The sequence below is a fragment of the Oryctolagus cuniculus genome, chromosome 9 (assembly GCF_051225735.1).
Source record: "Oryctolagus cuniculus isolate XC-2025 breed Fujian yellow rabbit chromosome 9, ASM5122573v1, whole genome shotgun sequence".
In the NCBI taxonomy this organism is placed as follows: domain Eukaryota; kingdom Metazoa; phylum Chordata; class Mammalia; order Lagomorpha; family Leporidae; genus Oryctolagus; species Oryctolagus cuniculus.
This window is the reverse complement of record NC_142875.1, coordinates 63553802-63577085: the sequence shown is the minus strand read 5'-3', so window position 1 is coordinate 63577085 and position 23284 is coordinate 63553802. Positions and strand designations below refer to the sequence as shown.

The following is a 23284-nucleotide window of genomic DNA, read 5'->3' as shown; positions in this document are numbered from 1 at the left end:
TAAAGTTTTAAAAATCCCATGCAATTTTACCCACACAGGGAAAAAAAAAGTGTTGCCATGAGAGAACTGTGAATTTTATCTTGTCTCCAGGGCAACAAATTGAGTAATTTTACAGAGAGGAGGAAAGAAATTGAGAGTGAATCTCACAGAGCGAATGCAATGTTCCACTCCAAAGTCATTAACAAAGCAAAACAAACTTTCCCAGAACAGAAGAGCAGGTTTGGAAACCAAAATAAAAGGACCGGAGTAGTGGATTCCCCGTGCAGAATCTTTTAGAGAAGAAGGTGGCGAAACACTGGGAATTTTAGGAGCGTTCAACTCTGTTGAGACACAACAATGCAGTCTTTCTGGTGTTTACAGCAAGGAAGAAACATCCAGTGGGAATGGGATACATAAGCCATCTCCCAAGGCCAGTTGGGAAACGTGATCAGCCCGGCGTGGCGCGTGGAGGAGCAAGGTCACACACTTTTCCTGCAAAGGGCTGGGAGGCGAACAGCTGCTCCGCAGGCCTGCGCCTCACTCGCGCCATTGTTTTCTGGCCTGGCGTGTTCTCATTGCAGCCCCGTCAGGAGCCAATTTCAGGTCTGTTTTTCAGTGTGGATGTTTGCCTCCTGATTCTGGCGTTCTGCAACTCCGTTCGTTGTCATGGGGACAACTATTTAGACAATGCATCCGAACAGGGCCTGGTTAAGTAGGTAGAGCAGGACCTAAAGTAGTATCCACAGCACGATGTGACCACCCCCTAAGCAGGCACACTGTGGCCCTGCTTGGGCAGTGGCCATGGTGGGTGGTCACAGGACTTCTCCAACCCAGCTCCGCTATTCCTTTCTCTGTCCGTCTTCTCGGAATATTGTTACCGCTTCTTCATATGTGCCTGTGTTGTGTGCCTTCACAGAGGTACCTCCGACCCTCCGGTATCAGGGTCCTCCTGCAGTGCCTGGGCTCCCCACATCTGGTTGGGATGCTTCCCACGATGGACCACAGTGGCTGTCTCCATTTCTGTGGACTTTCATGTTTAGCACGCAGACAATGTGAACTTCTTACTGTCCATGGCACTGATTGCAAGGTGTTTAACTGCCTTAGGCAGTTCCACTTGCAGGAGTGCCCACATTTCTGAGTCTAGCAGTTAGAAGACCAGCACATCAAGTCATGGAGGAGTTGAACAGGTACAAGCCTAGAGCCAAGGGAAGGCACATGCACCACTGGGTAAATTAGTTAGCCCCAAAAGATGCGTGCCTATAACGAGTGTGAAGCCCTTCTCAGGGTCTCATCCCTCTCAATACGTGAAATAAAGCAATCTGCAGAGATCTGGAGGTAGTTGGTCCCATTCAACAGATAACAACATCTAATAAGACAGTATTTGAGATCATTTAGCACTCCCCTGAACGATATTAGAGGCAAAAGTATTGCATGTTTAAAGGCCTTGCTATTTCCTTGAGGCACAAAAATTGGTGTTCAGAACAACACTCACCTGTCATCAAGAAAGCTAATTATACAGATGCTCCTTGATTTATAATGAGGTTATGTCCTAACAAAACCAACCATAAGTTGAAAATATCATAAATCAGAAATGCTAGTACATCTAACCTACTGAACATCACAGCGTAGCAGCCCAGGACCCTGCAGGGTTGGCTGTCCATCCTTCTGATTGCATGGCTTGCTGGGAGCTGCCGCCGTCTGGCATTGTGAAAGCCCATCATAGCTCTTATCACTATCACAGGGGAAGAGCCAAATTAAAAATTCAAGGTGTGGTTTCTCTTGAATGAGTATCACATTTTCACCATTGTAAAGTCTACAAATTGTAATCAAACCATTATAATTTGGCGACAATCTGTATATGTGTGTTTAGCCCCACAAAAGCTGGGGCTGTACCAGGCCAAAGCCAGGAGCCAGGAGCCAGAAACTTCTTCTGGGCTTCCCACATGGGCATGTGGGACCCAAGGACCTGGGCCATCCTTCTCTGCTGTCCTACGCATATGAGCAGGGAGCTGGGTTGGAAATGGAGCAGCCAGGACTCGAATTGGCATCCACATGGCTGGCCTCCATGCCAGCATCGCAGGCAGAGGCCCAACCCACTATGCCACAGTGCCAGCCCCTCCCTAGGGTCTTGACCCCTCCGTCTCTCTGTCCTGTGAGAGCTGGGTGAGTTTAAGGAAGAATTAGAAAAGGAGGTCGTTTGTCTTCAGTCTGGCCCAGCCCTGGCCAGTGCGGTCATTTGGGGAATGAATCAGTGGATGGAAGATCTCTCTCTCTCTCTCCCCCGCCCCACCCTGTCTCTCTTTTTCTCTCCCCCTTTCAAATAACTAACTAAATCTTTAAAACAAAAAAAAGAAATAAAAGGAGGTTGCTTTTCCAAAGTTCATCAGAAGCAATATTAATTACGTTAGAAATGGTCATCATTCAGCGAGCTTTGACTTAGGACGTTCTAAGAAGGCCACATCTCGTATCTCAAGCACCCCCTCAATAGCCCTGTGTAGGACGATCTTCTCCCTGCTCTGTGAAACAGAGACAGCACTGAGACACTGAGCACGGTCACACAGTCACACAGGCTGTGCGTTCTGCAGCGGCACCACCCACCACTCCCTGGGATGGAATGGCTGACAGCAGAATCAGGAGATGAGTAAACACAACCTCTCCCGTGGGCTGGGTGTGCTGGAATATACACCTGCCAGCCCCTGTTCAGGGCTGAGGCTGGCACACGGGACAAGCTGCAAGTGTAACTGACACCTGGATGTCAGCCAAGCTGAGAACAGGCAGAGACTTGACTCTTCTGCTAGATGCCACATTCTTAGAGCAGTCCCCCCCCCCTTTTTTTTTTTTTTTTGCTTTCTAGTTGGATAAAGATCGAAGGTCTCTTGATTTAGTATCACAGGTTTTAGGGACAAAGTAAGGCCTGTTAAGTAACCCAAGACCCTTTGGAGCCAATGCGCAGGACACATGGAGCAAGATGCCTTTTCAGTATTCCGCAGTAACTGCTGGTGCATCCTCTCTCTAGTACATGACAGTCTCTCCTTCCCCATCTTGGTGAACATCTACCCAACAGTTGCTGAGAGGTTCAGCACACTGGCTACCCCACAGCCTAGACCTGCCGGTCACTCCACGGCTCCTATTCATAGCTGTTGCTTCTTGTTGGATGGTGCACACGCCGTGCTCACACCACAGGAAGGGGTGGTGGCGTGCATGGGTGGAGATATGTAAGGAAGTAGGGAGAACGTTTTATTGCCTAGATAAGCAGTATGGCAGGTGGGAAGTTGCACTGACAGGGGTTCAGTCTTGGCTTGTCACTGGGTTTCTTTGGACAAGTTGCTCTACCTGTCCAAACTCCAGCTTCCTCACTTACAAAGTATCACCACTGCATTACAATTTGTTGTCTGGATTAATTTAAGGTGCCGACCATAATAAAGTTCAATAAGATTAGCTTTTTCCCTCAGATACTGAAGGCTGTGTGCTTTTAAACCTAAAGAAATACCTCTGCTAGAGTGAGTTGATGTCATCTTTTTATGTATGTATGTATATATGTATGTATGTATTTATTTATTTATTTATTTTTGACAGCTATAGTTAGCAAGAGGAGAGACAGAGAGAAAAGTCTTCATGCTGTTGGTTTACCCCCCAAATGGCTGCCACGGCCAGAGCTGCGCCGATCCAAAGCCAGGAGCCAGGTGCTTCTTCCAGGTCTCCCATGCGGGTGCAGGGCCCCAGCACTTGGGCCATCCTCCACTGCCTTCCCGGGCCACAGCAGAGAGCTGGACTGGAAGAGGAGCAACCGGGACTAGAACCCAGTGCCCATATGGGATGCTGGCACCGAAGGTGGAGGATTAATCTAGTGAGCCACAGCGCCGGCCCTGATGTCATCTTTTTTAGTGGGCTTCCTGTTTGCTTCTGCAAATCTTCTTAAACCTGAGATATTTTCATGCTTTTGGGTAAAGAACGAAAACTAGGCCAGAAAAGAAGAGAAGCTGGGCTTTAAGGAAAATCATGGAACAGCAAGAGCCACTGGTTAGCAGAAAAGAACTTCAGTGATTTATAAAGGGGGGGGGGGGAGAATGTACTAGAAAAGAATTGCATTTATCAAGTCTTGGAGGATTTTAAAAATTCTTGTTTCATGCCATCTTCCCAAGTGCAACCTCAATAACAAAAGACTTAAGCCAGAGGAATCAGTGAATGAGAAAAATAATGGCAAAGCATCACCCACTAGCACAAGAGCAACAAGACAGAAGCCCCCTCTCGTGTTCAGAGTCCTCTTTCAGACCAAACACTGCCCATGGCCAGTGTTCCTTTAACGGATCGGCCCCAGGTGGCACAGCTAGTTAGTGGGAGATGCATGGTTTAAGTTAAAAAGGATCATTCTCGTTTTCCCTGCAGATCTTCGCTTTCAAAGACGATTTTCTTGCTACTTCCTTCAGAACGGGGGGCACCTGATGTGTAAGCTGTCCCCTCTCCTGGGGGCATATGTACTCTGGAGGCAGAGCAACACTGTGAACACCAACCAGCAGACAAAATGAGCCATCCAAGTGGACTTGACAAGGGAGGAGGGCTTGCCACTGGCTAAGAAGGGTTGGAAAGTTACCCAGGGAGAGGGAGCGCACAGATTTAATTTAATATTGATTTCAGCGTCAGGAGGAGGAAATTGGCTTTGCAGCTGAGCACGCTCGTGTGCAGAAATCTCTGTGTTTTATTCTGACCAGGCTCCCCTCCTCCCGCCCTCACGGCTCTTACACTGCGGGCTTTCGGAAGGCCTGTTCATTCATTCCAAAGGCAACGCAGAGCGGCGATCAACGTGTGTTCAGACCAAAACCCTCCTGGACCGTGACCAGGAAACCCCAGATTGCAGAATCTCCTAAATAAGATGCCCTGTGTGTTAGGCTCTTCTCTAACGAATCTTCAGCATCGTCTCACAAATTGCTTTAATAATAAACGGTCACTCTAGTTTGGCCTGCTTGGTGAGTGGAGATTTTAGACGACCCACACAAATGATCCAACAGAATCATCTTTGACACAGGGAGATTTTAAAACAACCAGTGTTCGTGTCTAACACTGGCTTAACTATTGCCCTGGTAGCTGTTTCTAGAACGTGCTTTCCTTTCAAACCAGGAAAAAACGACATCATTCAGGCCCTAGCTGCCTATGTGCCATCTCTCTGTATCTGTTAGCACAAACACTCGCCCATTCATCCCTGAACTGCCCCAGCACCCCAAAACAATGTGACTGACACATAAACTGTGCCAGGCAAAGGACAGGTGGGATGGCTGAGTTGGGGCCCTGCCAGCCCTCCCATCACGGAACAAGAAAGCTCTCAGATAAACACCGTATGATTTAATTGAATCTGAGCTAGGAGATGCGGTTTGTACAGAAACTAATTATGGCAGGCTGCTTGCTATATTAGCACATAAATCTCACGCGTGTCAAGCCCTCGAGCGCCCTGCTGGTTGGTTTTGCTCTCTCTCTCTCTCTTCCTCCCTTCTCTGCTTCTCAGCTGCTTGCACTCAGTCTTTCTGTGTTCCCTTCCTCTCCCTCTCTTCCTTCTGGCCTATTTAGACCTTGAATGAGGATTCAATTACCATGGCCCACTGGCTGGTGTTTCGGGTTCAATAAACACCTACAGTTCTATGTATGGATGTGTGCACCTGCGTGTGTGTGCGCACATGTGTGGCTTTGTAATGGGCATGACAGTTCAGGACAGAAATAGTGTAATGAGTCATCTACAGCAGGCGGGGAGGGGGTGAGTATAAAAACGATTCTGACAAACTTGCTTCCTTCAGATAGCTTGCCCCCAGCGGCCTGGGGGAGGGGTGATGGTGATGGCAAAGGGGAAGAAGAGAGCTATGTCGGCAACCATCCTTGGGAACGCCAGGCCAAGTGAGGTACGGGCTGTGTCATGAGACTGCAGATACAAGAGCTTTTTTTTTCTGACAAGGAGATCTAGACAGGCTGAACTGTGGCTTCTTCCCTTCAAGGTTATCTCCTGTTTCACTTAAGAATAAGGATGATGACTAAGTGAACTTGTAATTGTATTTGTTTTTTGCTTAAGAGAAAGTCTGGAGATTAGTAGTCCCAGTTTATTCAATGACTGGGTTATCTTTCCAGGCTTTATCCACCCTTCATTGATACCCTTTGTTGATGGCTACTGCTTCTCATGCTTCATGGTCTTAAGGTGGCTGCCACAGTTCCAGTCATTGCACAAGCATCCTAAGCTTATGGGAAGGAGAAAAGGCAAAATATCATTTAAGTAGAGTCTAGATTTTTTTTTTTTCAGAAATATAAATCTTCCTTGAAGCTCTCAAGGAATTTTTCTCATTTCTTTTTTTAATTGTTGTTATTATTTTTTAAAGATTTATTTATTTGAAAGATTGAGTTAATGGAATGGGTTGGGGAAGAGACAGAGAGAGAGAGGTCTTCCATCTGCTGGTTCACTCCCCAAATGGCTGCAATGGACAATGTTGGGCTAGGCTGAAGCCAGGACCCAGAAGCTTCTTCTGGGTCTCCCACATGCGTGCAGGGGCCCAAGCACTTGGGCCACCCTCCACTGCTTTCCCAGGCTCATTAATAGGGAGCTGGGCTGGCAGTGGAGCAGCCAGGACAAGAACCAGTGCCCATATGGGATGCCAGCGTCACAGGTGGCAGCTATACCCACTACTCCACAATGCCGGCCCCTCTCATATTTCTCTCTGAGTCTGTTCAGGATGCTATCACAAAGTACTTCACACTGGGGAATCAATCAACAGGAAGTTCTTGCCGGGACAGGAGGCTGAGAAGGGCAAGCTCGGCAGGCTGAGTGACTAGAGGGTGTCCATTGTCTCCTTCACAGATGGCACTTTCTCCCTGTATCCTCGCAGCTGGAAATGCCAGGCACCTCTAGGACACGAATCCTACCGAGGAGGACTTTGATCACAGGATCTAATCACTTCCCAAAACTTCCAGCTTTAGAGTTTAAAGTTTCAGTGTACACACTTTGGGGAGGGCACAAACATTGTGTCCCTAGTAGTGAGTGAGACAGCCGTGGTTACTTTCCTCATTAAAACTGCAATTCTGCGTGAACGGGAGAAGGGCACCGGAAATGGCCGTAGGGTTGGCCGACCAAGGATGATGCGCACACTGTCTCCTCATTAATTTGGGAAGGGGGATCCCCAGCTACTGAGCCACAGCCCCGCCCCTGCTCCCCACTCCCAGAACTTGCTGCTGTCATCTGTGCCCTTCTCTGCATGGGCTTTGCAGCTGGACACCACAGGAACGATCTTCCGGGTGGGGAGGCATCAGCAAGATCACTCTTAGAGAGCAGTAGCACGAGGGCTGGGTGTCTGGTGCCATGATCGCGTGGGTCCCCTGCATCCCACTTCATGGCACTCAAGTTCCAGTCCCCATCTGCTCCCAGTGCTGGCCTCCTGCTAATGCACACCCCGGGAGGCAGCAGGTGATGATGCAAGGAGTTGGTTTCCTGCCACCCAAGTGGGAGACTTGGATTGAGTTCCCAGCTCTCAGGAATTTGGGGAATGAACCAGCAGATGAGAGACCTCTCTGCCTCTCATATTAGAAGGAGGAGGAGGAGGGGGAGAAGTGGGGGGGGGAGGAGAAGAGTTGGGGGAGGAGAAGAAGGAGGAGAAGGAGAAGAGCAGTGTACAATGGTTCTGATAGTTTCCCTGGAGTGCAGCTTTTCTAGTGGAAATACATGAGACAGGCAGTATTTCCTGGATGGAAATGCCCACCTCTCCTTTGGCTTCCGAATAGCACAAGCTGTGTCAAACGGTTCCAGCTGGATGGATGCAGGCAGCGGGGCCAAAACGTGAAGGGCCCCATGGGTCTCAGGGCCTAAGCATCCTTTGGTGCAGGATCCCGGAAGCCGGAGAGAGGGAAGGAATAGGCTGGAAAACGGACTCCCCGCTCTGCTGGCTCTCCCAAGGTAAAGCAACTTCAGTTTGAGTTTTGGATGTGATATTTCTTAAGGAACCACGAATCCAGATCTGAACACCTGCACTGATACCCATTCCACGGAAAGAAGCAGATGAATTGCAAGCCAGCTGCTAAGCTCTTTTCTAAGGACACAACAGCATTTAAATATATATATATATATATATATATTTGACAGGCAGAGTAGACAGTGAGAGAGAGAGACAGAGAGAAAGGTCTTCCTTTTGCCGTTGGTTCACCCTCCAATGGCCGCTGCGGCCGGCGCGCTGCGGCCGGCGCACTGCGCTGATCCGAAGGCAGGAGCCAGGTGCTTCTCCTGGTCTCCCATGGGGTGCAGGGCCCAAGCACTTGGGCCATCCTCCACTGCACTCCCTGGCCACAGCAGAGAGCTAGCCTAGAAGAGGGGCAACATGGACAGAATGTGGTGCCCCGACTGGGACTAGAACCTGGTGTGCCGGCGCCGCAAGGCCGAGGATTAGCCTAGTGAGCCGCGGCGCCGGCCAGCATTTTTATATTTTAATGGGAATTCACCAGAACCTGTGAAATGGGACACAGGATGGGGGTGTACAGGTGTGTGACAACCGTGCTCCAAGAAGACAAACTACTCTGCATCATTCCCTTGCCCTTCTGTTACTGTTTTGCCGACTGTGGATCTTGCCCATAATATACAAAGCTGAGTATTACAAAAAGGACTTGTTCTCCCATTAGGTGAAGGATGAGAACCCCCAAAAATGAGCCAGAAAATTTAGTTTGAGGGCTGACTGGCCTGGGACCACCTCATCACATATGAGGACTAGCATGTGGATGGTTTTAAAGAGCAGGCAGAGAGACAATTGTTTGCTGACCCTGATTAAAAATGAATTAACCATTGTAGAAGGGATTCTCTCATACCTGATTCCATGTTACACAAAAGCCTCCGATGGAATCAGGAGAAAGGGGACATAAAATGTTATCCCGGCCTGCGCCGCAGCTCACTAGGCTAATCCCCCGCCTTGCGGTGCCGGCACACCGGGTTCTAGTCCCAGTCGGGGGCCGGATTCTGTCCTGGTTGCCCCTCTTCCAGGCCAGCTCTCTGCTGTGGCCCGGGAGTGCAGTGGAGGATGGCCCAAGTGCTTGGGCCCTGCACCCCATGGGAGACCAGGATAAGTACCTGGCTTCTGCCATCAGATCAGTGCAGTGCGCCGGCCGCAGCGCGCTGGCTGCGGCGGCCATTGGAGGGTGAACCAAAGGCAAAAGGAAGGACCTTTCTCTCTGTCTCTCTCTCTCACTGTCCACTCTGCCTGTCAAAAATTAAAAAAAAAAAAAATGTTATCCCAATTTTATAGAAAAACCAGGGCTCAGCAATGACTTGTGGTGGGAGTAGGAACCTGACCGTCTTTGGAATGTCAATCCCCCACACTAGAAGATCTTTCCAGCGATCGAGGGAGCTTCCCTTAACCTTCCAGAAGATGGAAGATGGGGGGACTCCTGCATTCACATTGCATCAGGAAGGTGTTGTGCAGCCACTTTGTGTCACCAGCTGCTGTACCCACAGGATCTCGGTTGCTGTTAGATACAGCTGGGCTGAATATGGAATTTGGTGACTTTACTAGGAGTGCTAGAGTATGGCCATATTCCAGAATCCTAACAATGGAATCTGAATATTCAGAGAGACGTTGGAGGTTTCCCTGGCTGTTGAGCACAAGTGAAGAAGGTGAGACTCAGAGAGGCTGGCTCACTGATGGAAGGCCACGGAGCCAGTACAGAGCAGGCACGGGAGCTCACATCTATGTTCAGGTGCCGGACCCAATGAGCTCTTCACTCTTCTTCACTGCCTAGCCATTTGATATCTTTCTGCTGGTTGTCATCTGTGGGTCAAAACAGGGATTAAAAGGAGGCAGTACAATGGTGGTTAAGGGCACAAGACCCAATCTTGCATCCCTCCTTGGTGGTAAGGTGGCAGTGCACCATGCACATTCGAGGCAGGAAGATGGGGAATGGCAGGGTTGCACCAGTCAAGACCATCTCTCGTTCTCAAGAGACCAGAATGTGTGCTAGGAGCTGCACGCAGGTGTCTTCTGCTTACCCTCGATGGGCCCCAATGGGGTGATCTGCCCTTGCTTAGTTGCGAGGGGAAGTGGGCCACCCAGCTCTGTCCTCTGTGGTGGGAAACAACAGGCAGAAGGAAGGAGAGCTGACTTAGGGAGTCTGTCAACAGTGCCTGCTGCGGGTCACACCCTGAATTTCAGGGAGTGGGAGGAAGGGAGGCGGGCCCTGGCACAGGTCCGGCACAGCCCACATGTTGCAGCAGGTAGGGCAGAGAAGCAGGACAGCAGCCAGAGGAGAAAGGCTTGAGTTCTTACCAGCCTGCTGGGACGCTCTTCCACCTGAAGGCTCTGCCTGCATTCCCTGGGACCGTGGTAGAGTAACAGCAATGGGTTTTGTCTGAGAGCAACTCAGGGCTTAGGGAAACACCAAGTGAGGTCACAGTTACTGAAAGCACTTGGATGAAATACAAAAATTTTCCTAAAAATCACTAACACCTAAATGTCACCTAGGGTGTTAACTACTTGTTAAGAACCAGGTGAAACTGGTTCAAGTCTCCATTTCTGGGCACTCCCAAGGCTGTGTCTAGGAGGTCTTCTCCTATGACAGTTTGTGTTCTCACCGTCAGATCTTGCTCACAGCTCCATTCTGGATACATTCGTTCCACCGGACAACCACATCACAGCCCGTGGGAGATGCCCCTGGTTTTCCTCCACTGACCTAGACATGGATCCCAGGGTCTTGCTTTTCTTTCCACCAACATCCCCACACTCCAAGGGTGCACATTATACAAGATGTGAGTCTAGGGCCAGCCCCACTGACATCAAAGCCAGAGAACATTCAGTGGAAGAAAACACACTGGACACACTATTGTTCTTATAGTAGTTTAGTTGGAATTATTTCTTTCCCTTGCATTTTCCCCTTCTGGGCAGGCTGAGTCTGCTTTACAAAGATTGTGCCATTGTTTTTATGATGCTGGGTTCCCAGGGCTGGGTAGATTTTAGTAAATTTGTTAAATGAGAGTAGGGCAGACAGTCTTGAGTCAGGAAACAACCACTCAACTGTGTGAGAAAGTTTGAGGAATAGGAAGTAAAACAACCTCTTTGGATTAATTTGGGTTTCAAAAGGCATTTTATTCCTAGGCCTTTCACTTTCTCATGTGAAATTTTTTCTTATTGTATATTGCTGGAGGGAAGAGTTTTAGGGTGGGACTCCAGTCACCTCCTGTGGGGTCAGTTGGATTTTGCTATAAATACGAGGTCACTTTAAAGAGTTCATGGAAAATAGAATTAAAAGATAAGTTTATTTTGGCACAAACATTTTTTGAAATCCACACACATGTGGAGTCTTCATAGGATTCAAAGAAAATGGACATTATGCATAGATTTGTTCAAGACTCTTTGCTTCAAAATCAACTTATCTTTTAATTCTTTTTTTTCCATGAACTTTTTGAAGTACCCTTATATACTACAGTTACATACAAAAAGCATGTGGATAAACAGAATTAGAAGACAGTACACGTTTCCAAACTTTTTGAACACTGCTTGTATGTATCCAGGTACTAGTAGATGTAAATATTTGCCTGCAGCCTAACTTATCTCTCTCTACCACCACACACACTTAGCAGGATTCTTTGCAGACTGTGTGTGCTGCATTCCTGAGGTTGCCTTGGAGAAAGAAGCTCCAGGATTTCAGGCCATAAATAAGGACAGTGCATGTCCCCCCCCCCCCCATCCCCCAAGGACATCCTCTGAGTCTTAAACATGCTCATATACAGATGATGGCTCGGTTTCCTTCTGTGAAGAATTTCAGTGTCTATATGCAGCTTGTTCAAAGCCTTGAAAACTCTCTGAAGGGCAATTTTCAGGCAGAGTGGAGGAAACGCTGCCCGGCGAAGGCCTCAGGAGGTCTGGCTATGATTTGGGAGGGTGCGGTGATCACACTGAGTGCTAAGATCATTTCACTGCGGATAGACTAGAGAAAACGTCTTTCTAGGACAACAATGGCCAAGAAGCCACGTGTGTCAGACTGCTCTGGCCGATGGGTCAGATTGCTCAATAGATCTGTCGCTCTTCACTTGAGTGCCTAATAGTTTTCAGTTGTATTTTTTTTTTCCTTTTAGTGGGGAGAAGGCTGAGGAGAATAGCTGGGAGGAACTTAAGTACTTTCATATGTGTTAATATTTCTTCGTTCTGAGCTGTAATGTGAGATCCCCTCTCCAAGGCAGAAGCAATAGTTTAGGTTTGATAGCTCCTCATCCTGCAGGTAGCAGATGGTGAGAAAGAGAAATCAAGTTGGGTCAGGAGGAAATTGCAAAACAATTCCTTCAATATGTTCATTACCAAGTGTGAAAAGTCAAGTTGATTTCTTGAGAGTTACTTGCTTTGTGTGATCTTCTTGAAGGGTATGCTGAAGGAACACTTTATTCAAATAATGCATCCAAATAATTGCTACCAGTCAATGATGAAAAACAGATTTGCATGACACTCTTCTTTTAAAAGGAAGACCATTCCCACCACACCAATTCCATCTTATAGATGAAGAAACTGAGCTTTAAGAAGTCATTTGTCTACATGAAATACATTTTTATATTAATAAAAAGTTTAAAAAAGACATTTGTCTAAATAACAGCTGAGAAGCATCTACTTGACATTAAGACTAGACCTTGTGCCCAGTGCTATTCTCCCGCCTCAGTGGTTGGGGTTGGAGGCCTATGAGGGTGGGTGACGTGGCCAGGCTGATCATCTCACTGGGGTTTGAGACAGCTTTAGCCAAATCATTATAGCAATAGAATGGATGTTCTTACACCCCTATCTTTCCAGACAAATTTCTCCCCATTGTGGTCCAACCACATTGAATTGTTTACAACTCTCCAAACATGACATTTTCTTTCCTGTTTGCTTGCCTTTGCCTAGTCACTTTGTCTGGAATTCCCTTCCTCAGTTTCTCTTCTGGGTCAGCCCCTACTCACTCTTCAAAACCCTTCACCCTGTCTGGGAAACCTTCACCAGTGCCTAAGTCACATTATGATCTCTCTGCCAGAGCCCCATAGAGCCCATCACCCCCAGCATTGCCAATATCTGGTTCATCATCTGCACTCCACCATATCCTGATGTGCAGCTTAAGGACCATGACCCAGGCCTTTCTGTTTCTATAGACTTGTGCCTCAACCATGCCGGGCACTTAAAATGTTTGTTTTATAATTTGATTACTCAATCCCTCCATTCTCACACCACATAACAGTGCCCACAGAAACCCTTCTTAAGTCACTCTCCTTCTGCTTAAACCTCTTGAGGGAGCTCCCTTAAGCTGCTGAGTGTACACAGGGAGAGCTGAGCCAGCCACAATTTGATGTCCAGATTCTACCACTTCTTGACACTCAACGTTTCCCACACCCTTCCCTCTCTCCATCACATTGGATCTGCACAACAGTGCCATGAAGTGTTGATAGGTATTAATATCCACACTTCACATGTGAGAAACTGAGACAAAGAGAGATTATATACTTGGTTCAAGGTCAAAGAACTGCCCCAAAAGACAAAGCCAGTGTTGGAACTTGGTCCATTGAGGGCCAAAGGTAGTGCTCTTGACCACTGAATTGTGTTGTCTTTTAATATGTTTGACATAGCATTGTTTTGGTGGTATGGTAACAGCAGAGTATACAGAAGGTTGGGTAGGGGTGGCCCAGCCTAGGCTAAATATTTAAGATGGCTAAATGGTTCGGACGGGTGCCTCCAGTAATGTATGTTCAGGTAACCTATTTGGAAAAGCAGCAGGGGCCTCCCAGAACAAGGGGATCCGCAGTGTCTACAACCAGTGGTATCACTCTTGCAGACCAGGTGTGATGGGCTGCACGTGTGCACGCGCACACACACACAGCCCATCCTTAGGTCAGGCAAATGTCAAGGGATAGAGTCATGTGGAGGGGCCTGGTAAGAAGCAGCACAGCTGACTCCCAAACAACTGCAGTGAAAACAAGCCCCAGGGGGCCAAATGCTCCTGTGCTTTGTGTGCTCAGAGTTCTGGGCAGGAGTTTGGTGTGGGAGGCAAGAGACGTCCAGCTGTTCCATGTCAGCCCTGGGCAATGGTCAGAGCCTGGGATTTGTCTGGGCCTTGCAATCCTGGAGGGTTTTGCTGCTCGCTGCAGACCAAAGAGCTGCCAGGAGGCCCCAGAAAATTCTTGAGAACAAAGAGGCAATAAACACACGCTGAAACCTTTTACGAATTGGCTCTGTCCCAAAGCAAAATGAGAAGTGAATTGCTGGGGTAAGCCTGTGTGTGTGTGTGTGTGTGTGTGTGTGGGAAAGAAAAACCCTATTTTATATGGGAATGTTCAGTTTGGATCACTAAAAGTTGTGGTTAAATGAATGTAACAAATTTAATTTCTACAGATGGGTCCCTTGAAAAAATTGATCTGATAGAATGTGAAATCTTGATACCTCAAGCTTCCACAAGTAATAACATTCTAAGGGAAACAGTGCTCAGTCACACTGAGAAGGTAGTTCTTAAAATTTCTATTTTTTTATTTAAGAGAAGGATACGCAAAGAAAGAGAGCTCTCATTAGCCAGTCTACTTCCCAAATGCCTGCTGAGGCTAGGACTGAGATGGGGCTGGAGCAGGGAGCTGAAGACTCAACCATGTCGCCTAGAGTGGGTGGAAGGAACCTGAGCCATTGCTGCTGCCTTCCCAGATCTGCATCAGCAGGAAGCTGGGGTCAGGAACTGGGAATTAAACCCGGGTACTTCAGTGTGGGACGTGGGCCTCTTACCTGCAGTGCTAGCTACTCACTGAGACAATGTGTTTTTTGAATAGGGAAGATGACCATCACCATGACCATTACCATCTCAGCACCATCTTTGTCATGATCTGTTATGAAGCGCCATTTATGGACTAGGAAACTGCTGCTGGAAGCTTACAGATATTATCATTTTATTCTATTTTTTTTTAAAGATTTATTTATTTTATTTGAAAGTCAGAGTTACACAGAGAGAGAAGGAGAGGCAGAGAGAGAGAGAGAGAGAGAGAGAGGTCTTCCATCCAATGGTTCAATCCCCAGTTGACTGCAATGGCCAGAGCTGTGCCAATCTGAAGCCAGGAGCCAGGAGCCTCCTCCAGGTCTCCTACGCAGGTGCAGGGGCCCAAGGACTTGGGTCATCTTCCACTGCTTTCCCAGGCCATAACAGAGAGCTGGATTGGACGAGGAACAACTGGGACTAGAACCGGCACCCATATGGGGTACCGGCGCTTCAGGCCAGGGCGTTAACCCGCTGCACCACGGCGCCGGCCTCTACAGATATTATCCACAATTTTCATAACCACATGGTTGGGTTGCTATCCTTATCCCCATTTTCCAGAGGAAGAATTTGCTGTTCAGATCGCCTACACTAGTTGTTAGGGACCACACTTTTGGAATTTGAATTTAAGTCTTTCATACTGCAGAATCCATGCTATTTCTTCTGCTCTCTGTGCAAATATTTGTTGCTACTAATGCAATGCCCTAGGCTAGACCAATATTCAACAGTAGGATGTGGATAATCACTGTTTTCTCAATGTATTGCCTTTTAATCAAGAAATTCAGGTGGGTGTGCTTTTTTATCCAAACTTGATCCAGGAGCCATTTCTGGTTTTTAACTAATTCTTGATTTCTCTTTTTGGTAAATATGATGCCACATGCCCTTACCCCATATTTCATGACTTGGTGAATTATTTCCACATTTTGGATACAAGATATTCACATATTTTGATAGTTGTTGCTGTGTTTTTTAAATTGGGATCAGAGTGTCACACTTTGTTTTTAATTGAGCTAAAGTCTTTGGGTGGGGGGCGGGCCTTATCCGTGACCTGGCTTGAATGTTAGAGATGGTAGGATTCCCAGTCTGAGGAGGTTGGCTTGGCCAGCTCACCATCCAGAAATGTATTCTTTTCCTGTGAAGAGGCTTACTACCAGGGATTCCTCAGGCTTCCTAGGAGGTTGCATAGCCCACTGTAGGAAGAGGACCAACCTGGAAAATTGTCCAAGTACAATACAGCTCTGTTGGTATCACAGGCGAGTTTGAATATCAAAATTGCACTTCATATAAAATAGTGGGAATAAAACCAAGCCCCTTACCTACATCTGACCTCTTACTGAAGGGAATCAAACCATTCAACAAGCAAACAACAACTACAGCCAAAAAGTCTGGGCTTTTCTAATATGATCATCTGAGTGAAATAACTTTAGGTGTATCTGTTCAATTTCTGAATATCTGCCAGCCCTCTCTGAGGATGTAGAAAGAGTGTAATTGTTATGAGACTCCAAAATAGCTAACATTGACTAGCACCATTTTAAAGATATTGCCATCGTCAAGCTAACACTCATGCAATGATTTTGCATCATTTTCAAGATAAGGAAACTGGGTACAGAGAAGGTAAATGACTTGCTCAGACTGTAATACTAGATTGTTTTTTGTCTCTGTTGTTCATACTTGGTCCATTTATTCTTTCAATAAGTACTGATTGGCTATGTTTCGACATTGTTCTAGGCACTGAGGGGTACAGTGGTGAGCAAGCCTATCACAGGCCCTGTGCCCATCCAGCTTACTTTTGGGTGGAGGAAGGGGACTCCCAAACTGCAAATGACATGTTGAGCACGACATCAATATTTCCAGAAGCACCTGGCTGGAAAATTCACACCACTGAAATGGTGGGAAAGGTGGTGTTTGTTTTAGTAAATTGATTTTACGCTATGAGCACATAGTAACGGATGTTGAAGCTTGCCCCCTTGCTACACCTCATGTGCATATGCATGAGAGGGTGTTTTAAGAGGATGAGACAATAGGTACCTTGCTAATTAAAACTTGTTCTACCTACCAGAGCAAAAATCACTTGAGTTTTAATCAGAAGGATAGGCAGAACTCAGAGGGAAGCAGGCCTGAGTCGAGCTCTCAGTGTGGACCCCTTGACTTAGGCTTTCTGCGCACACCGCAGGCAGCTTTGCATCTCCTGGATCTGTGTTGATTTGGTTTGTGCTGCATTCAGTGGAGGATGGGAACTGGGGGAGAATCTCTTTCTAGGCACCATTGGCCTCTCTCCCTTTGCTGTACTCCCAGTGCTTCTTGCAATCCTAGCAACAAAGAATACACATGGGCTTCTTTTCTTATTCCCAGATCCTTAAAGAGCAGGCTTATTTAAATGCTTGCCAAATGTCCAAAAGATAAAGTGAACAGATCCCAAGACCAACATTCATCATAATGAGTCTTAGGTATTGACCCTAAGAGTAAGTATTTGGAGCCATAGTCAAGTGTTCAGGGTCTTTGGGTTCCATGTGTTAGTCTTGAAAATGAGAAGGCAAGCTGTCAGGTCCCCTCACACTCAAACCACTGCAGATGGTCTCTCTTCCAGAAATTCTTCTAACAAAATATCCTGATAGCCTATATCTTACATTGTACCTCTGCCTCATAGTGAACCCTATGGAAAACCTACACGGAACCACCTCTGATTCTAGAGAGTGCTAAGGGGAAGAAACTCCTTTTCAGGAAAGAGAAAAATTATTATTGCTGTCATTATGATTTTTGTTCCTTTCTTGGGCACGGAGAATATTCCAGGCATTGAGTTGAGTGCTTTATATGTGTTATTTCTGTGAATACTTCAACAATACTATGCTTTGGCCCTTACGCTTTTCTCATTTTTATGAGCAAGAAAACCAAGACTCAGAAAGGTTAGTTAATTTACTGAGACCCACAAGCTAATAAGTAATAGAGTCAGGAATCAAAACCGGGTCTTTGTGGTTTCTAAATCTTTGTTTTAGAAAAGGTAAATGTCAAATAGTTATTCACCTTGAACCCAAATGGTGTGTGCGGGTGTGGTGTGTGCACAAGCAGGGATAAGCAGCTGTTGCTCTCTTAGGGTAAAAGGATCTCTTTTCCTTTTGATTTGCCTCAAGTCTGCAGTGGGAGGGTCTGATCATCCCCTGGAGGATGTCGGCCTCTGACAAGGATTCACAGATGACAAAGCCCCTTACCTTTCTCTGAAGGGAGGAGAGAACTTCCACTTTGTTATATCCCAGTCTAAATAATGACGGAGTTTGCACACCCAAAAGGCTTCAATAGCCATGGCAGCTTGTGACAAGAGCCTCGGGTGATCACTGACGTCATAAATAAGAGTGTCAATTGTTAAATCAACAACAGAAATCACTGTGCACTTGCTCCCCATGTAGGACCTCTGTCCTTAGTGAGTTGTACAATGAGAATTAATGGTAAAACTTGTCTTCAAACAGTACTTAATACTTTGTGTGTCTGTGTGGGTGCAAACTGTTGACATCTTTACTTAGTATAGAGTTGATTTTCTGTATATAAAGATAATAAAAAATGAATCTTAATGAAGAATGGGACAGGAGAGGTAGTAGGAGGTGGGACGGGAGTGGTGGTAGGAGGGCAGGTATGGGAGGAAGAACCACTATATTCCAAAAGCTGTACCTATGAAATTTATATTTATTAAATGAAAGCTTTCTAAAAATAAATAGAAAATAATAGAGAAGAGATGGTAATACTGATCATAAAAAAAGAAACAAAGCCTCTAGCATGAGCCCTGCATAAGCCAAGCCAAGGTACAAGGGTCACTAGATGCTTTACACAAAGGCAGACGAACACGAAGGGCAAGTGGGAATCCTAACTGGCTGACGTTTCCAGCACTAAGAGCCGTGGGAGTCAGCGGCATCAGTAATCTGTATGTAAGAACCTAAAATGATTGCTAGAGGGAAAACTGGGATTGTTAAAACTTTTCTGACCATTAATTCCCATGGCTAAAATGCCTTTTCATAAAATAAACAATTTCACACAACCCTTCAGTCTCAGGTTTGCAACCATTTCAGCTCAGCGGAGGGAGCACAGTCAGGCATCCATAACAAATTTGTCTTGCTTTCTGTCCATACTAACAAAGCTGCCATTGATGGAGACCAAGGGCGTTTACAACACAGAGCACATCCACCAGCATGGGAAAGTTAATCAGATGATATCTGCTTTGAGAAATGGGCTCTGTGTATGGACACATTGACTGGTCTCCTTAACACACTCCCAGGACTTCATCACAACCCACTCTCCCTACCCCACGCAGAGACACCTGCACAGGATTCACACATTCAAAATAGCTTCTGCTGGTTGGACAATTATTTCCTGACAATGCATTTGTTATGCTGTTGCCTGCCAAAAGTCACCATAAGCCAAAGAATTGATGTACTTGTCATAGTTTGGTGGCTGGAACACCCGGATGAAGAAGACTCAATGCACTCAAGGAGGCTAACTGTACTATGTTTGTGACACATGGAGACCCAAGCCTGCATGACAGCCAGCCATTCACTATTGACAAACACAGCTAGTGTTATTGGAAAGCTTCTGCAGGCCTACTTACTAATTGAGATCATATTATACACTGTTTACTTGGGTTTTAAACAAACTCTTACTTATCCCTGCTGCTGATGCACAAAACCATTTCTGATCCCTCATTTCTGATCCCCTCTCCTCTATCTCTGCTGATCTAGGTGCAAACCCCAACAAGCCTTTGCAGTCCCTCTGAATCTCGTGCTCTGAGTGTAGGATCTGAAAGCTTGCTTTCCTATTTTAATAGACAGAGGCATCAAGGCCTTGAGCACCTATCAAGGTCACAGTGACGAAGACTAGAAACTAGCTGTCATGAGTCTTGGTCTTAGGATCATTTCACGTATTCATTCAACATTTGGCAAGGATTCAAATAAGCCAGTTCTGGGAAGGCCAATGGACTTATCAGTTAAAACGTTGTTTAGGGCGCCCACAAGTCACTTTGGCTTTCAACTCAGTTCCTGGTTCTGGCTCCTGATGCCAGGTTCCTGCTAATGCAGAGCCTGAGAGGCAGTAGTGATAGCTCAAGTAATTTGTTTCTTGCCACCCACTTGGGAGACCTAGGTTGCATTCCTGGCCCCCAGCTTTAGCCCACTCCCTCTTGCAGGCGTCTGAGGAGTGAACCAGTGGATGGGAACTCTCTGTCTCTGACTCTTAAATACATAAATAAATACATTTAAAAGAAATGAATAAAACCAATTCTTTGAAGAGTTGGGAATTGGGAGATGAGAGGGGTCTCTCTGCTCTCAGGAGTCCATGGTCTTTTTTTTTTTTTTGACAGGCAGAGTGGACTGTGAGAGAGAGAGAGAGACAGAGAGAAAGGTCTTCCTTTGCCGTTGTTTCACCCCGCAATGGCCGCTGCAGCTGGTGCGCTGCGACCGGCACACGGTCAGTGCACTGTGCTGATCCGAAGCCAGGAGCCAGGTACTTATCCTGGTCTCCCATGTGGGTGCAGGGCCCAAGGACTTGGGCCACCCTCCACTGCACTCCCGGGCCACAGCAGAGAGCTGGCCTGGAAGAGGGGCAACTGGGACAGAATCCGGCGCCCCGACTGGGACTAGAACCCGGAGTGCTGGCGCCGCAGGCAGAGGATTAGCCCATTGAGCCGCGGCGTCAGCCTAGAAGTCCATGGTCTTCACTACAGTTTGCAAGAAGCACCAGAAGGTAATGCTAAAGAGAAAGAGGCCTTTGGATACTTAGAGATTTCCCTGCCTCCGCCTTCCAGTTCCCACCCTTCAGTGAATGCAGCGCAAACCAAATTAGCACAGATTTCACTCAACAAAACCACCAGAAAACAAGGTCAAAGTGACCTAGCTCGCAAGAATCAACACAACTGCTTTCTTATCTCGTCTGAGAGCTGAGAGCCAGGCTGAAGGGCGGCCCCAAGTGACCATCTGTGGGACTCCTGGCTGTGCCCTGCCTCCCACCCCAGCGCAGCCTTGGATGAATCACACACCAGAGAACAACGGGGCCATTTCTCACGAGTCATTTGTCAAGTTGACATCCCTACTCAGCTCTACTTAGGGCTTTCTAAAGACACTTCCCCCCTGCTCCCTGCTGCAGGAAGCACCTGCGTGGCTGTTGAGTTGTGGTTTTTCTCAACAGCACTTTGATATCCCTTAAGGCCATCAATTACGCGCTGTGGCTGCCAGCAGGGACTTTGGCTGAGGCAAACATAGGGAGGCTTAGAGAACAGGAAAAAGAGGCAGAGGATGGTGACTTCCCCCAGGAGGTGACACCAGACCCTATGTGGAGATGGGCTTCTCATTGATTTCTGTGGGGGCAAAGGGTCCTCCAGGCAAGGACAGTCTGAGTCTTTAATTAGCAAGATGGGCAGCATAACTGAGATGTTCCCACAAGGCCAGGACTCCCTCCTGGAGCTGAGCTGTGCCCTTTGCCAACGACTTAGAGGAAAAGCAGACCCATCAGATGAGTGTGACTGAAGCAAATCTCATCGTCAGCCTCAGGTAAGTGACTTAAGAGACAGCGGAGTTGGAAAGGAATCAGAGGAGAAAAATAGAAATAACTAGCAGAGTTGGTGAAATGGACCTCTGAAAGCAGTTAGGGGAATTAGAGTTGTTGAGTCTAAGGGAGGCAGGGGGTAAACTAAGAACCAGGTTTGATTACAGGGAGAGTAATTGTGGTCATTTCCACTGAAAATATAATGGGGGTTAGTGATGCTTAAACCGCTGCCTGAGGATTTTACTCAAAGTATGCCGACCTGTCTGGGTTATTGTAGTGTTATTCTTGAGGTGGGCCTCCTTCCTTGGAGATTTGCATGAATGAAAATGACATCCTCCCAGCTGGAACAGTTTAGGAAAAGTCTTTTTTGTTGTTGTTTAAACTTATTTAAATATATATATATACACACACATATATACATACATACATACATGTACAAAACAGATAGATACAGACAGCAGCCAGAACAGATAGAGAGAGCAAACTCCTATCCACTGGTTCACTCTCCACATGGCTGCAGTAGTGAAAGCCAACAGCCAAGAAGTCAATCCAGGCCTCCACCATGGTTGCAGAAACTGTACTTAAGTGGCCAGCGCCGCGGTTCAATAGGCTAATCCTCTGCCTGCGGCGCCGGCACACCAGATTCTAGTCCCGGTCGGGGCGCCCAATTCTGTCCCGGTTGCCCCTCTTCCAGGCCAGCTCTCTGCTGTGGCCCGGGAGCGCAGTGGAGGATGGCCCAAGTCTTTGGGCCCTGCGCCCGCATGGGAGACCAGGAGAAGCACCTGGCTCCTGGCTTCGGATCAGCGCGATGCACCGGCTGCAGCGGCCATTGGAGGGTGAACCAACGGCAAAGGAAGACCTTTCTCTCTGTCTCTCACTGTCCACTCTGCCTGTTCAAAAAAAAAAAAAAAAAAGAAAGAAAAGAAAAGAAACTGTACTTAAGCCATCAGTGTTGTCTCTAGAGTCTGTATTAACAGACATCTGAAACCAGGAACTGGACCTGGGGTTCAAACCCAGATACTCTGATATGAGATGGAGGTATCTTAATTGAAGTCTTAACTGCTAGGCCAAACACCTAGCTCCTAGAGAAAGTATTTTTTTTAATTAATTAATTTATTTGAAAGGCAGAGTTACAGAAAGAGAGAGACAGAGATCTTCCATCCTCTGGTTCACTCCCCAAATGGCAGCAATGGCTAGAGCTGGGCCAATCAAAAGCCAGGAGCCGGCAATCTCTTCCAGATCTCCCACGTGAGTGCAGGGGCCCAAGCACTTGGGCCATCTTCCACTGCTTTCCCAGGCACATTAGCAGGGAGCTGGATTGGAAGTAGAACAGCCAAGACTTGAAACAGTGCCCACATGGGATGTCAGTGCTGCAGGTGGCAACTTTACCCGCTGCACCACATGCCGACTTCCCCTAGGGAAAGTCTTAATGACTCTTAGGTGGCTCCTCTTCCCCTTCCTTGGAATCAAGTTGTTCTAGCTCTGCATCTTCCAGTGCATTCTCGTATTGAGGTCCTACTTTCCTATCTTAAATTCAGCTTGGGTTTGGAAACACCCTTTTCAAAATATATTGATGTTCATTCACTCAACAAATATTGAGCAATGATTACGTGCCTTCCACTATGCTAAGCCTCATGCATACAATGTAGCACGTGATGCAGGAGAGCTCAAGGAGTTCCCTGTCTTTCTGTTCTTATTTTGGAATCTTCCAAAGATCCTATTATTTGGTTTTAATATCTCCTATATGTCTTGACTGTAGCCCCACCAAAAAATCTTCTCTTCTACTAGTATAGTCTGTTCATCATTCCCAGTGCACTCTGGACTTTTCTCTTATTGTGACTTATGCATAGAATATGCTTATCCAGGGCCCATTTCTCCTTTGAAGCCAGCACAAATCTCTTCTCCTTTAGGATTTCAGCAGCCACTTGGATTTTAGATTTCCCAGCACCTCAGTTTTCATCAGTGTTTATTACTTGGAACCAGATGTTTTATGCCTAATTAGAGCAAACCAAGTAGCTATTGTGCCCACTCTGACCACCCG

General features: G+C 46.9%; 1 protein-coding gene across 4 annotated transcripts in view; it reads left to right on the top strand.

The window, feature by feature from the left end:
* The first annotated feature begins 20822 nt into the window (after positions 1 to 20822).
* LOC100340237 (large ribosomal subunit protein eL21) overlaps positions 20823 to 23284 on the top strand; it is a 46778-nt gene continuing 44316 nt past the window's right edge. For 3 of the 4 annotated variants that reach the window (XR_016212903.1, XR_016212901.1, XR_016212902.1), the window contains exon 1: positions 20823 to 21248. The gene's annotated coding sequence lies outside the window, so the exon portion shown is untranslated. The remainder of the gene's footprint in view (positions 21249 to 23284) is intronic. The other variant, XM_089303662.1, reaches the window with a different exon arrangement.